We start from the raw sequence: 16,422 nt of genomic DNA, 5'->3' as shown, positions 1-16,422 counted from the left end.
CATCGGGAACATCTCACGAGTAGAAGGAAAAATGGATTCAATAAAATTTCAGCAAATTTTGGATTCTAACTTGATACCATCTGTGAAAAAGCTGAAGTTAAAGAGAGGATGGCTTCTACAAATGGATAATGATCCTAAGATATTAACTCTGCAGGGTGTCCAAACTTTTGCAGACGCCATTTTTTTGTTTTCTGTTATTTTGAAAGTGTAAATGATGGAAATTAATTCTAACTTTTGTTGACATATTTTAAGAATGTCTAATCTGTAATTTGATGCCTTTTGGAGATTTTTCCATCTTTACTTGGCTTCTTTATGCACATCAATACAAATTTTTACCTGGGGTGCCCAAACTTTTGATCTCTACTGTACAATTTTAGTGTTCAATCATCATTGACCTTAACTGAATAGTTTACAATAACTCAAATGTGTTCAGATATTTAATAAATCATTAAATCCTAAGGAAATGAGAGCATAATGTAATAGGCAAAATGTAAATACTGGTCAGGGCTTTTATACTGAAACTATAAACAAACAAGCAAAAATGTGAATTTGGATAGAAGAAACAGGCATGGTCGCACATCTACAATCTTGTATAATGATCTATTGCTTCTAAGCATAATATCAAAAACTAACAGGTTGTTAGTATACATTTTTGATCAAAAAGTACAAGCCCACTCGCCATGTCAAGGCCACCTATTTAGAGTGGCTATATTCTATAAGCCAGTTGGCATACACCACAGGTTTCCCAATGTAGTGCTTAAAGGGATACTCCAGTGGAAAACATTTTTTTTAATCAACTGGTGCCAGCAAGTTAAACAGATTCATAAATTACTTCTATTTAAAAATCTTAATCCTTCAAGTACTCATCAGCTGTTGTATGCTACAGAGGAAGCTATTTTCTTTTTTAATTTATTTTCTGTCTGACCACAGTGCTCTCTGCTGACAACTCTGTCCATGTCAGGAACTGTCCATAGCAGAAGAGGTTTGCTATGGGGATTTTCTCCTGTTGGCAGAGAGCACTGTGGTCAGACAGAAAATAAAAAAATACTTGAAGGAATAAGATTTTTAAATAAAAGTAATTTACAAATTTTAATTTTCTGCCACCAGTTGATTAAAAAAAATATAAAATTCCCACTGGAGTACCTCTTTAAAGGGGTACTCCGCTCCTAAATATCAAATCTAGGGGATAAGATGTCTGATCACAGGGGGTCCCAGCGTCCGGAACCCCCCATGATCTCATCATTAATTTTATGTTGCAGCATGTTCAATTCCATTGTAACACATCTTTTCGTGCTAGTTCCCTGGATTTCAAAGGCCTGCACAAGTGCAAATGAAAGATTGGTAGTAAGATGACACATATTTCTATTTGTGCCTGTATAGGTCTTACACATCCAGAATACTAGTAGAGACACAGTGTGCCTCATATATCCCTCAATCTGCCGTCTTTTTTAGAATGGGGGTGGTGTAGGTCAGGAAGAGAAGGCTGTGTTAAGGGTATGACTTCACATAATAAATAAAAGTTCTAACCAGTATACAGCATATTAGTAAGTTTCTTAATGTTTCTTACACATTTGTATATATTATACCTGAAGTGACCAACTGCTTTCATGTTCACTCTTAGAGTAGGGTCACATGTAAAGGATCCGCAGCGTAATTTTTATGCTGCGGATCCATCGGTGACCCGACACATTTTGTGCCTCTAGCTGTTGCCCCCCCCATTCCCCACCTGTGGCCTGCTCGCTGCAGCAATCCGCCGGTTACCGGAGGCCCCGGGGGAGCGAAGGAAGGTATGTACATCTTTATTTTTTTTTACTGCCGGCAGTATGGGGGACAATTTTTATATTCTGGAGTTAATTTTAATGAAAATTTAGAAAATGTAGCATTTTTCTAACTTTGAAACGCTCTCCTTGTAAGAAAAATGGATATTCCAAATAAATGTTATATAGATTCACAAATACAATGGGGGAGATTTATCAAAGGATTTAGACAGTTTTTTTCCTGTCTAAATTTGTCCCACAGAAAGTCGTAGTCTAAATATGTGCAACTTTTTGCGACTTTTGCATTAGAGGATTTTTAGAACATGATGCATTCTAGTCTATTTTAGACGGAAAAATGCATTGGTGCTGAATTTATCAAAAGCGACTTTTCAGCGACAAGTCGCATCAGCTGAAAGTACGCCGAAATGTCAGACCATGCTGGAGCAGGTTTAAATAATATCCCGAAGTCCGTGCGCAGAATTTATCAAGAGCCATGTGCCTTTTGATAAATTAAATGCACAATAGACCAGCCTAATGCTCTGTAGTTTGGTCTATATTGATGCGGGACATAGACAGCTTTGATATATCTCCCCAAATATGTCTACTTTATGTTGGCATCAGAAAGTTGACATGCTTTTACTTTTTGAAGTGAGACAGCACCGATGAGATTTTGAGGCCTAAAGTGGTGCTTTGCACTGCAATGTTTGAGGTTCTGACATAAAATCTAAAAAAAAAAAAAAAATGGCAAGTGACCACAATTTTGAAACTACACCCCTCAAGGAAGGTAACAAGGGGTACAGTGAGTACTTATACCTCACAGGTTTTTTGAACAGTGGGCCATAAATTGAAAAAAAGTTTATTTTTTTAACACTATAATGCTGGGGTTACCCAATTTTTTACAAAGTCGTCACTGAAAAAAAACTGAAATAGTCTATTTCAGTGAACCTGACAATGTCAATCTTGATTCCTGAGTCGCCAACAAACTCAGGAATCACGGGCTCGTGGTCTGCTGGCTTAGTTCAGACAAATTCCCTGGTACGGGGCACCAGTGAACTTGCCTGGGGGGCTTGACTTGTATGAGCGCCAGGGGGACTCATACTAGCATGAGGCACAGGGTCAGGAGCAGAGGTGGTTTGCGGCCTCCCATAGCTGCGTCTCCGCCGCCTTGGTGGCTCATAACAAGAAAATGAGGAGGAGGAAGAGGAAATAAGGAAGGTGGGGGTCTTCCTCATCCTCTATGGCACTTTCAGAGTCTGAGGTAATTAAGGCATATGCCTCCTCCGCTGAAAATGCCCTGCGGGCCATTTCCCTACTCTAATGGGTGGTCAAGTGTATATATTTGTGTATGTGCTGCGTGTGGTGTGGTGCCAGACTACCGCCCTAACTTAACCTAACTAACTAACCCGCCCTAAGAACAAAAAAAAAAAAAAGAACCTTTAAAAAAAAAAAGTGAAAAACTTGACAAAAAAACCTGTGCAAAAAAAAGCGTCTACCTAATTAGTGGTGTGCGCACTGATAAGCGCTTGGTGGCGGCAGGGGTCGCAGAAGTCAGTGGGGGTCTGGCCACTCAGCCCAGAACAATGGCTGGTGGCATGTACACAGAAAAAACAAAACAAAAATAAAATAATAAAACCCATAACCCCGAAGAAATGCCCCAGTGGTACGGTCCATCCACACAGCACAGGCCTGCTACTGGTGGCACAGACCGCCTATAGGTGCAAAAAATATAATTAAAAAAGCCACTATAACCCGAAAAAGTGCCTGCACCACAAAAAAAAAACAACACTGATCAGTACTATGGGACTGATCAGCGGCGGGTGGGCTTTAGCTAATGGTGGTGAACCGCCAGGGCACACGTTTAGCAAAAAAAAAAAAAGTCTGCACCCAAAAAAAAAAAAAAAAACACTGGGGGCAGACCACAGGGACCCTGTAGGGCCGGGGTCATGCAGCTAAAGGTGCTGCACACCTACAGTTGGTACGCTGAAAAAATAAAAGGTCTGTGCCAAAAAAAAAAGTCTGGACCTGCGGACACTCACAGACGGTACGCTAAAAAAATAAAATAATATATATACATATATATATATATATATATATATATATATATATATTTTTTTTTTTTTTTTTTTTTTAACCCCTAACTGTCCCTACCTAATCAAATGCTTTCCCTGACTGCTTTCTGTGCCAAGGGGCCACAGAAAGGGGGCAAAGGGGCACTTTTTCACACTTTTTAGTGTATGAGGGGGGAGATGGCAGCATGGGGCTCTGTCCTGCACACCAGATCTCTAGGAAATGGTGGGCAGAATGGAGCAGCGTGCCCCTGTACCCACCTTCCTCCTTCCCATACTGCAGTGATTGGTGCGGTCACTGCGTCCGCCCAATCACTGCTGTACTGGGGGTGGCCACAGTGCTGCCCCCCAGTACTGTATGGATGATGATTGGTGGTGTATATTACATCACCGATCATAATCATTATCTGGGTCATCGGGTCACACGTGACCTAGATGACCCGGAACCGCAGCAGACCTCCGGTTAGTATTTACCGTCAATCTGCAGCGATCGCCAATATGGGGGATCCTCAGGATCCCCCTCGGCACTCTGCCGGGATGCCTGCTGAATGATTTCATCAGGCATCCGGCTCCGATCCCCGCCCGGCAAGCGGCGGGGAATGGAATCGCAGCAAATCGCCGGTCTGAATTGACCGGCGATTTGCGGCGATAGTCTATATGGGGGGACCACAGGACCCCCCCGGGCAATATGCTGGGATGCCTGCTGAACGATATTAGCAGGCATCCCGGTCTGGTCCCCGCCCGGCGAGCGGCAGGGGCCGGAAGAACGCAGGACGTACCCATACAAGACAAAAAAATTAAAAATAAATTACACACTATTTTTATACAATTAAACAAAATAAATCAATAGTTTTCATAATATTATGGTAAAACACTAGTATCATGTAAGGTTAAGCAACTTGATGATTAACAAAAAATAATTTGAATGATGAGAAGATATATGTGTGTGTGTGTGTGTGTGTTGTGAAATATGTTGGCACTATTTAAAGTTGACCATAATTTGTTTAATCTTAAAACCAAAAGATTTTCTCTATCATGATATGTTAGTGCTGAAGTTTCCAGCAATGGAGGTTCAAAGGGCACTTAGAAAACAATAAATAATAAAAATTGGCCATCAATTTGTCACTACAAAGTATGACTGAAGTAAGCGTGGGTAAGAAATTAAAAATATTTAGCGTGTTACTTTTTTTGTGTAAATTATTGCTTTCATTTGTATCCAAGTTTCCTGGACATACATACTGCAAAATATAAATGGAAATTTGCAGTAATAATAACCAATATGCCATAGTATAAATTTTCATAGCTTGTCAGCAACATTGGGTCAAAAAGAATACCCTGCAGCAAATTCTAAAATTAAAATGGCAAAGAGAAAAAAAAAAGGTAAACATTTTTTTATAAATACTGCAAATTATAGGATACTAACCAATATTTATTGGCATGACACAAAAAGCAAAATAAAACCCTTTTCCATGATAATGAAGTGGCTTAAGTGGTTTACCAAATGGTATCTTTTCCCTCTAGACTGACTTAACTGCAAGCCTAATCCTCAAAAGGTTTTTATATGTATTTTAAACCATGTATTAAGCAACCTGAACAAATAACTGGCATATTTTAAATTCATCTATCAGGTTTTGTGCAGAGACCCCAGTGGTGTAAACTGCAAAGTAGTCTGGGTTGTTGAACACAATCATCTTGCTGCTGACATAGGACCACCACACAGTGTGAAGTGCTCAGGCTATTAACAGCTATATCCTGTCCAAAATTGTGGGAGGGAAAGCAGCAGAATTTATTTAAAAGATTTAACCGAATGACTTGGCACCAAATACTTTACAGTTCATAAAAATATACATGTTATTCCCAAAAGCCCACGCCCTTTCTCCCAATAATAGACATATCTGTATAAATATCAGCAGAAATCCTACCCAAAGAAATTCATGCTCTAGTGACTTTGGAAAACCTGCAACCCAATGAATAAACTATTGTTTAAAGGAGTACTCCGGCGCGCACTTTTTTCCTTTTATCCCGTCCGGGCTGCAAAATAAAAGAAAACACACTTTCTCTTACCTGCCAACGAGCCTCCGGAGCTCCGGTACACTCCGGTACAGGTGTTCGGTCCCCGAGCTGTATTCTTCTTACTTCCTGTTAGGCCGGCGCGTCACATGGAGCTTCAGCCTATCACCGGCCGCAGCGATGTCCCGCCTCAGCTGGTGATAGGCTGAAGCTCCATGTGACCGAACACCTGTACCGGAGCTCCGGGGGCTCATTGGCAGGTAAGAGAAAGTGTGTTTTCTTTTATTTTGCAGGCCGGACGGGATGAAAGGAAAAAAGTGCCCGCCAGAGTACTCCCTTGAGCCTATTTAAAAGTACTGGTATTAAAGCAGTTATTAAAAAAAAAAAATAAGGTAATTAAAAAACTCTCCAATGTGGCATCGTAAAAATATGAAGAAAAATGTAAGTATTTTTTCAGGAGCAAACTCAGTCTCCTGATTGATGGAGGTCTGAACACTCAGATTCCTGTAGATAAAAACTTTTGATATGTCGCTAGGACATGTCAAATGTTTTTCCAAATGACAGGTACTCTTTAAAGGGGAACTCCGGTACTTAACAACTTATCCCCATCCACATATAGGGGATAAGTGTCTGATCGCAGACACTGCGATCTCCTGCCCAGCGCCCTGGCTCTCCCCATGCACAGAGCAGCCAGCGCTCTGTGCACAGAGCTGTGCCCCCTCCATGCATCTCTATGGGAGAGCCCAAGATACACGAGCACTGTATCTCTGGCTATCCCTTAGAGATCCATGAAGGGAGTGTGTCGGCCACCGGTGGTCGATACAGCTCCATTTTATTTAAACTTCATCATACTTCCCATGAATTTCAACAACAAGAAATGGCATCGCTACATGGTACAAAAAAAGCATCTCCATACTATGCATAGCCAGGTCACACAATGTGCAAATAATGGCATAAGTGGCCATATACATCCATTCATTGTGAGTAGAGCCATGAGCTCCCCTAATATTTCTTACATTGTCTGAGATTACAGGAAATTATTAAGCAATTAGTCAATTAGAGCACGAAGAACATAAATAAGAGTTGACATTAGTGCCAATATTCTCCAACTTTAACCATCTGGGTAGTTGAGTTACTATGTACTGGTACATAATTGTGTCTTTCTGCTTAAATGTACAATGGTTTTGTAATTGTGGTTGGGCTGGATTTAACTATTATGTCCTTTTTTAGATTGCTTCTTACATTGCTCCTTACATAGATTTTATATATATATATATATATATATATATATATATATATATATATATATATATGGTGTCCCGTTACCGTATTGCATACCGTACCTAGTGTGGTGGTCCCCAAAGTCAGAGTAACTACGCTCAGGTAGGGTCCCCCAGGCCCCTAGTCGCCTCTCCTCTTCTCTAATTCTACAATGTTGATACCTGTACATATTTAGTAATAATGTATATTTAATATAATGTATAGTACTTACCTTGTTTAGCGTCGCAGGACCTTCGGTCAAGTGACCATGTTAATATCCTCTATGGTATGTTGGAGGACCTTTGGAGGTCCTAGGGTCACGTGTTACCCATAATCCTTTGTAATGGTGATTGACACAAGTATTGGACCAATTAGCACTAGTCCAGCCCCTGCCCATTTAACCCCATAATGACCAAGCCCATTTTCACCTTAAGGACCAGGCCAATTTTATTTTTGCGTTTTCGTTTTTTCCTCCTCGCCTTCTAAAATCCATAACTCTTTTATATTTCCATCTACAGACCCATATAAGGGCTTGTTTTTTGTGTGGCCAATTGTACTTTGTAATGAAACCTCTCATTTTACCATAAAATGTACGGCGAACCCAATAAAAAAAAAATTTAGGGAGGGAATTTAACCCCTTAAGGACTCAGCCCATTTTGGCCTTAAGGACTCAGACAATTTAATTTTTACGTTTTCATTTTTTCCTCCTCGCCTTCTAAAAATCATAACTCTTTTATATTTTCATCCACAGACTAGTATGAGGGCTTGTTTTTTTGCGCGACCAGTTGTCCTTTGTAATGACATAACTCATTATATCATAAAATGTATGGCGCAACCAAAAAACACTATTTTTGTGGGGAAATTAAAACGAAAAACGCAATTTTGCTAATTTTGGAAGGTTTTGTTTTCACGCCGTACAATTTACGGGAAAAGTGACATGTGTTCTTTATTCTGATGGTCAATACGATTAAAATTATACCCATTATTATATACTTTTATATTATTGTTGCGCTTAAAAAAAATCACAAACTTTTTAACCAAATTAGTACGTTTATAATCCCTTTATTTTGATGACCTCTAACTTTTTTATTTTTCCGTATAAGCGGCGGTATGGGGGCTCATTTTTTGCGCCATGATCTGTACTTTTTTTTGATACCACATTTGCATATAAAAAACTTTTAATACATTTTTTATAATTTTTTTTTAATAAAATGTATTAAAAAAGTAGGAATTTTGGACTTTTTTTTTTTTTTTTTCGTTCACGACGTTCACCGTACGGGATCATTAACATTTTATTTTAATAGTTCGGACATTTACGCACGCGGCGATACCAAATATGTCTATAAAAAATGTTTTTTACGCTTTTTGGGGGTAAAATAGGAAAAAACGGACGTTTTACTTTTTTATTGGGGGAGGGGATTTTTCACTTTTTTTTTACTTTTACTTTTACATTTTTTTACATTTTTTTTTACACTTGAATAGTCCCCATAGGGGACTATTCATAGCAATACCATGATTGCTAATACTGATCTGTTCTATGTATAGGACATAGAACAGATCAGTGTAATCGGCTATCTTCTGCTCTGGTCTGCTCGATCACAGACCAGAGCAGGAGACGCCGGGAGCCGCACGGAGGAAGGAGAGGGGACCTCCGTGCGGCGTTATGAATGATCGGATCCCCGCAGCAGCGCTGCGGGCGATCCGATCGTTCATTTAAATCGCGAACCGCCGCAGATGCCAGGATCTGTATTGATCCCGGCACCTGAGGGGTTAATGGCGGACGCCCGCGAGATCGCGGGCGTCGGCCATTGCCGGCGGGTCCCTGGCTGCGATTAGCAGCCGGGATCAGCCGCGCATGACACGGGCATCGCTCCGATGCCCGCGGTTATGCTTAGGACGTAAATGTACGTCCTGGTGCGTTAAGTACCACCTCACCAGGACGTACATTTACGTCCTGCGTCCTTAAGGGGTTAAATGAAAACCAAAATTTTGCACATTTTGGAGGGGTTCGTTTTCACACTGTACAATGTATGGTAAAATGACATGTGTTCTTTATTCTGTGAGTCAATACGATTAAAATGATACCCATGGCTAAATACTTTTATATTTTTGTACAGCTTAAAAAAAAAAATCTAAAACTTTTTGTACAAAATCAGTAATCTAAAATCGCCCTATTTTGACCACCTATAACTTTTTCATTTTTCCGTATATAGGGCGGTATGAGGGCTCATTTTTTGTGCCATCCTCTGTACTTTTTTTAGATACCACATTTGCATATATAAAACTTTTAGATAATTTTTTATAATTTTTTTTTTATAAAATGTGACAAAAAAGCAGCATTTTTGGAATTTTTTTATTTTTTACGTTTACGCCATTCACCGTACGGGATCATTAACATTATATTTTGATAGTTCGGACATTTATGAACGTGGCGATACCAAATATTGATACGCTTTTTGGGGGTAAAATGGTAAAAACTGACAATTTTCCTTTTTATTGGGGGAGGGGATTTTTCCCTTTTTTAAAAAAAAAATGTTCTGCTTTTTTTTTTTTTTTTTTTTTACACTTCTTATGTCCCCATAGGGGACTATCTATAGCAATCCTTTGATTGCTAATACTGTGCAGTGCTATGTATAGGACACAGCACTGCTCAGTATAATCGGCGATGATCTGCTCTGGTCTGCTTGATCGCAGAACAGAGCAGAAGACCCCGGGAGACAGCTGGAGCCAGGTGATGGGAACTCCGGCCAACATGCTGGATGATCGGATCGCTGCGGCAGCGCTTCGGGCGATCCGATCATCCAATCAAAGTACCGCAATGCCGCAGATGCCGTGATCTGCATTAATCATGGCATCTGAGGGGTTAATGGCGGACATCCGCGCAATCGCGGATGTCAGCCATTACGGGCGGGTCTCCGGCTGCTGCTAGCAGCCGGAACCTGCCGTGTATAGGAAAGGTGCTCGCGGTCATACACAGGACGTAAATGTACGTCCTGGTGTGGGAAGTCCCGCCAAGCCAGGAGGTACATTTACGTCCGTGGTCGTGAAGGGGTTAAGGGAGTTGTAGCCAATTATCGCTCTCTTGGGTTGCTGCTCTCGTGGATGCCGGACTAGCAGGATGGATCTAAGCAACTTGCAAAGACACGCTAGGCCTGAAAACCTACCGGCCTCAGCGGAACTAAACCGTGAGTTCTAAACTACTCCGTGCCACAGCTAGCGTGACTACTGGACCGCAACTAAATCCCCCTAAATCCAGTGGAACAGCGCATATTATCCTAAAGACTCTAAATTGCTAAAGTCCCAACCTTTGTCAATCTCCAAAGAAAGCTTGCATGTATAGTAACTGTTACGGTTATGAAGCATGCATAAAATCTTCAGTAAAAATTATAACTGTTTCAGCAAACTCTCCGGTTGTGGACATTCCATTATTATCTACCTCCCTATCGCTCTTGGGAAGGGTGGCGGTAGAACAAGCATTAATGAGGAGCCCTCACCCTGGCGTCATGAATAGCAAGGGATAACAAGCACCCTTTAGTCACCGCACAGCTACACTCCCCATACCCTACTCCCCCAGGCTATCACATATACATATCAGGTGTTGATCAATTGCTTAAGAGCTAAATTTGCACCACAATCCGCATGAAACGCTAAATGTGTTAACATAATTTTGGCTCGTGAGATAAACAGTGCGACAACTAATTGTATGTGGATGGAATACAGTCAGTACTATTTATTCCAACTAGTTCAGTATTTTAACTTATGAAATTAGCACAGTAAAGTTACATTGACACTTCAATACTATGTGAACATGTTTGACATATGCATCAAAAAACCTCTTGGTAAATAGGTGGGACAAAGCAATAGATCCCCATTCATCTAACAGAGGTTAAAAGTTTGTTCCTTTAGCCACTGCCAGGGTGGTATGCAGTAGAATACCCTTTTTTTCTTTACTGTATAGGAAAGCACATCAGACTTGGCTTTTCTATATAGCGAGCCACCACAAAAAATGTATACCATGTAATATACCTATATTACAATATATATATTAAAAAAATTTATAACAAGGTGGCCAACTGCATACATATGACACTGTGTAGTGGCATATGTTAAAGGTATACCTCAGGGAATACTTTTGACATTTACCTCTGACGTACAGGGCTGCCATCAGAAATTTTGGGGCCCCTTACACAGCTCAAGGCTTGAGCCCCTCTCCCATGGCCCACTACCAAGTCTGCCCCCAGTGTCCGCCTATCTTACCCATTGTCTGTGAAAAAAATATTTTAAAACACAGGACAAGAAAAACAAGAGCCCTTTAATTTAAAAAGGAAGGAAGGAGGAAATATCACCATACATATTACCATCTTACTGTTACTGACCAAATGCTGTGTACTGAGACCCATATTACCAATAATACCAGTATAAATGTGAGAATAATACCGCCACACCATGACCACCACATAGTGATTGAAATAAAACCGCTGAACATAGACCAATATCCCCCCATACAAAGCCCACATAGTAGTGACGCTGGCTCTGCAGTCCCTGTGATTACAGTGCAGTAACATCTGCTGACTCACAGGGGGCGTCTTCTTGGAGTGGTTCTCTCTCTTTTTCTATCTTGCTCTGACCATCATGAAGTCTTCTTCCAACCATGACTCCTCTTCACAGAATCTGCCAGACAACAAATATATTCTGTTCACACTTTTTCAGCATATTTCCCACATGTTCACTACTCTAAGTGCCCCAAATAATGCCTTACTTGGTGCCATGAATAGTATAAGGAAGTATTTAAGTGTGTTGGAGAAAAGGGTAGGAGGATAGGGTGGAGGGTAGGTTATTTAAGGTAGAACCCCACCAGTAGGTCGATAATGCCCCTAGTAGGTAATTCCCTCAGTAATGCTCCCAGGTAAGTTATGTCCCAGTAGGTAGGCAGTAGGTCATGCAGCTAGATAGGTTGCAGTTAATGCCCCCTGCAGGTATGTAATAGATAATGCCACCAGTAGGTAGTAAGTTATTCCCCCAAGTAGGTAGTGCCCCTGAGTAAATAATACTCCCAGGAAATAGTGCCCCCCCCCCCCAGATAGGTAATATCCTAGTAGGAAGTACCATCAGTAGGTAGTGCCCCCAGGTAGGTCACTCCTCCAATAGGTAGTTCCACCAGGTAAGTAATGCCCTGGGTAAATAGTACCAGCCCCTGTGCTGATTGTAAAGGGCCCTCAGCCCATCCTGGCGTCTAAGTGAGTAGGGGGCACGGGGGGGGGGGGGGGGGGGTGTTAGCTGGAAGACCTGGAATAATGGGCTGGCAGCGAGATAGATAGATATGAAATAGATAGATATTAGATAGATAGATATGAGATAGATAGATAGATATGAGATAGATAGGAGATAGAGAGATAGATATGAGATAGATAGATATGAAATAGATAGATATTAGATAGATAGATATGAGATAGATAAATAGATATGAGATAGATAGGAGATACATAGATAGATATGAGATAGATAGATAGATATGAGATAGATAGATAGATATGAGATAGATAGATATGTGATAGATAGATATGTGATAGATAGATATGTGATAGATATGAGATAGATAAATAGATATGATATGGATAGATATGAGATAGATATGAGATGGATAGATATAAGATAGATATGAGATGGATAGATATAAGATAGATAGATAGATATGAGATAGATAGATAGATATGTGATAGATATGAGATAATGGAATAATGGGCTGGCAGCGAGATAGATAGATATGAAATAGATAGATATTAGATAGATAGATATGAGATAGATAAATAGATATGAGATAGATAAATAGATAGGAGATAGATAGATAGATAGGAGATAGATAGATAGATATGAGATGGATAGATATGAGATAGATAGATATGTGATAGATAGATATGAGATGGATAGATATGAGATAGATCGATAAATAGATATGAGATCGATAGATAGATAGATAAATAGATATGTGATAGATAGAGATGAGATAGATAGATATATATGTGACAGATAGATATGAGATAGATAGATAGATATGAGATAGATATGTGATAGATAAATAGATATGAGATGGATAGATATAAGATAGATATGAGATGGATAGATATAAGATAGATAGATAGATAGATATGAGATAGATAGATAGATAGATATGTGATAGATATGAGATAATGGAATAATGGGCTGGCAGCGAGATAGATAGATATGAAATAGATAGATATTAGATAGATAGATATGAGATAGATAAATAGATATGAGATAGATAAATAGATAGGAGATAGATAGATGGATATGAGATAGATAGATAGATATGTGATAGATAGATAGATATGATATGGATAGATATGAGATAGATAGATAAATATGAGATGGATAAATAGATATGAGATAGATAGATAGATATGAGATGGATAGATATAAGATAGATATGAGATGGATAGATATAAGATAGATAGATAGATAGATATGAGATAGATATGAGATAGATAGATAGATAGATAGATAGATATGAGATAGAGAGATAGATAGATATGTGATAGATATGAGATAATGGAATAATGGGCTGGCAGCGAGATAGATAGATAGATATGAAATAGATAGATATTAGATAGATAGATATGAGATAGATAAATAGATATGAGATAGATAAATAGATAGGATATAGATAGATAGATATGAGATAGATAGATATGTGATAGATAGATATGTGATAGATAGATATGTGATAGATAGATATGAGATAGATAAAAAGATATGATATGGATAGATATGAGATAGATATGAGATAGATAGATATGTGATAGATAGATAGATATGAGATAGATAGACATGAGATAGATAGATAGATAGATATGAGATAGATAGATAAATAGATATGAGATAGATAGATAAATAGATAGGAGATAGATAGATAGGATATAGATAGATAGATATGAGATGGATAGATATGAGATAGATAGATATGTGATAGATAGATATGTGATAGATCGATAAATAGATATGAGATAGATAGATAAATAGATAGGATATAGATAGATAGATATGAGATGGATAGATATGAGATAGATAGATATGTGATAGATAGATATGAGATAGATCGATAAATAGATAGGAGATAGATAGATAAATAGATAGGAGATAGATAGATATGAGATGGATAGATATGAGATGGATAGATATGTGATAGATATGAGATGGATAGATAGATATGAGATAGATCCATAAATAGATATGAGATAGATAAATAGATATGAGATAGATAGATATGAGATGGATAGATATGAGATAGATATGAGATAGATAGATAGATAGATAGATATGTGATAGATAGAGATGAGATAGATAGATATGTGACAGATAGATATGAGATAGATAGATAGATAGATATGAGATAGATATGTGATAGATAAATAGATATGAGATAGATAGATAGATATGAGATGGATAGATATAAGATAGATATGAGATGGATAGATATAAGATAGAGAGATAGATAGATAGATATGAGATAGATAGATAGATATGAGATAGATAGATATGAGATAGATATGTGATAGATCTGAGATAGATAGATAGATATGAGATAGATAGATAGATAGATAGATAGATAGATGGCTTTGGCTGTCTGGGCATCCTGGAAGTTGTAGTTTTGTAACAGCTGGAGGCACCCTGGTTGAGAAACAATGAGATAGTGTATATTTACCTCCAACTCATATTTTCTAAAATAGGGTGCCTACATCTGTTGCAAAACTACAACTTCCAGCATACCTTTGGCTGTGTGGGCATGCTGGGAGTTGTAGTTTTGCAGTTTTGGAACAGCGGGGGGCACCTTTGTTAAGAAACAATCAGATGGAGGTAAATAGACATTATCTCAATGTTTCATTACCAGGGTGCCTCCATCTGTTGCATGAGATAATGCCTATATATCTTCCAATAATCCCCAAATTGCAACCTGCACTCACAACACCACCCCCCCCCCCCTCCTAGAAAGCTACTTACTATGATGGGCGGAACCCAGCTGTAGGTGCTGGAAGGCTTCCTCTTCCCAACGGTGAGCTGGTGTCAGGGTCTGTGGAGCAGGAAACTCAAAGCATGTGCTCCTGCTCCACCAATAGTGTGGGGGGGAGGGGGGGAGAGGGGGGCCGTACCTCTCTGCTCTTCTCATCCCAGGCAGACAGTGCAGCCCCTGCGCTGATTTTACCGGGCCCGCATGCTGCAGGTGTAAAGAAAAAATGTGGCTGGCAGCAGCGGGCCCCCTCTGGCTCAGGAAGTGCCCGATCGTCAGTCTGCCTCTGGGAGCAGGAGACTGCTTTACCAGCAGTCTCCTGCTTCTGTGTGGGGGCTGCTGCAGGGGGGTGCAGCTGGGGTCCGGGCCACCTGGGAGCCCAGGCCCCTTAATGCTGTACTGGCTGTACCCCCCTGATGGTGGCCCTGCTGACGTACACTGTTAGTATGATGTGAACACAGCCTTGACTAGCACTCTCCCCAGGAGCCAAAGACTTCAGACAAAGATGACAACACAGCATGGTAATTGTTGCATACAAATGTAAAATGACAAAAGGAAACCTCATAAAATATTCAAAGCACAATGTTAAATCTTCTAAATACGTCATGTCTTTCAATGTGACCTTAAGTGAATAGTTAATACCAGACATACAATTGAAATTCAGAGAAAATAGCACAGTTTGAGAGGAACATTATAAAATCAGGTTAAGTGCATCTTTGCTTATTTCATTCCTTAAGTGCACTCTCCACATCAGCTCATTCCATGTAAATCTGACATCGTGATCAATATACTTCAAGACCTGATGTACAGAAAGATGCGAATTCTGAGAGTGAAGTCACCATAGTGTTATCTAACAATGGAAACAGCTATCTCCATTAGCACCGATAAATACGTCACATCATCTGAACAGAAAAAATGAGCCTGTGTGTTACAGCGGTTCATTAAAATTAGATATACTGAGTAACAAGCCTTACGTCATAGTGTTCCATGGTGAATAGTAATACTCACTTAATGTGAATGTACAATTTCATTTTGTACTGAACATCATGGTGCTGTCTGTTATATTTTTTTTGGCCGATGATGTAATCTGCCTATTCCTTTTAATCTGCATTTATGTATTTTCTATGCATTATAAGCTTTGCCTTTGCACTAAAACTGAACTTTAAATAAGGCTCTGTCAACATTTCTTACTATGCTTACACTTGGCATGCCCCTTCAAACAAATGACTATATAGTTGAGCATGTCTGCCACTGACTCCAAGCTGTGCATTTTTCTGCAGTATCCCCTTGTGTTAAAAATAATAGA

General features: G+C 39.4%; 1 protein-coding gene across 2 annotated transcripts in view; it reads right to left on the bottom strand.

The window, feature by feature from the left end:
• Nucleotides 1-16,422, bottom strand: part of WNT2 (Wnt family member 2) — a 142,240-nt gene that overhangs the window by 49,245 nt on the left and 76,573 nt on the right. Inside the window, exon 5 of one of the 2 annotated variants that reach the window (XR_008892668.1) lies at nt 11,671-11,764. The exons of the other annotated variant lie outside the window; for it this stretch is intronic. The gene's annotated coding sequence lies outside the window, so the exon portion shown is untranslated. The remainder of the gene's footprint in view (nt 1-11,670; nt 11,765-16,422) is intronic. 2 annotated transcript variants of the gene reach the window in all.

The sequence above is a fragment of the Hyla sarda genome, chromosome 4, assembly GCF_029499605.1.
Source record: "Hyla sarda isolate aHylSar1 chromosome 4, aHylSar1.hap1, whole genome shotgun sequence".
NCBI lineage: Eukaryota > Metazoa > Chordata > Amphibia > Anura > Hylidae > Hyla > Hyla sarda.
The sequence above is the reverse complement of the archived record's forward strand: the minus strand, read 5'-3'. Positions and strand labels throughout refer to the sequence as shown.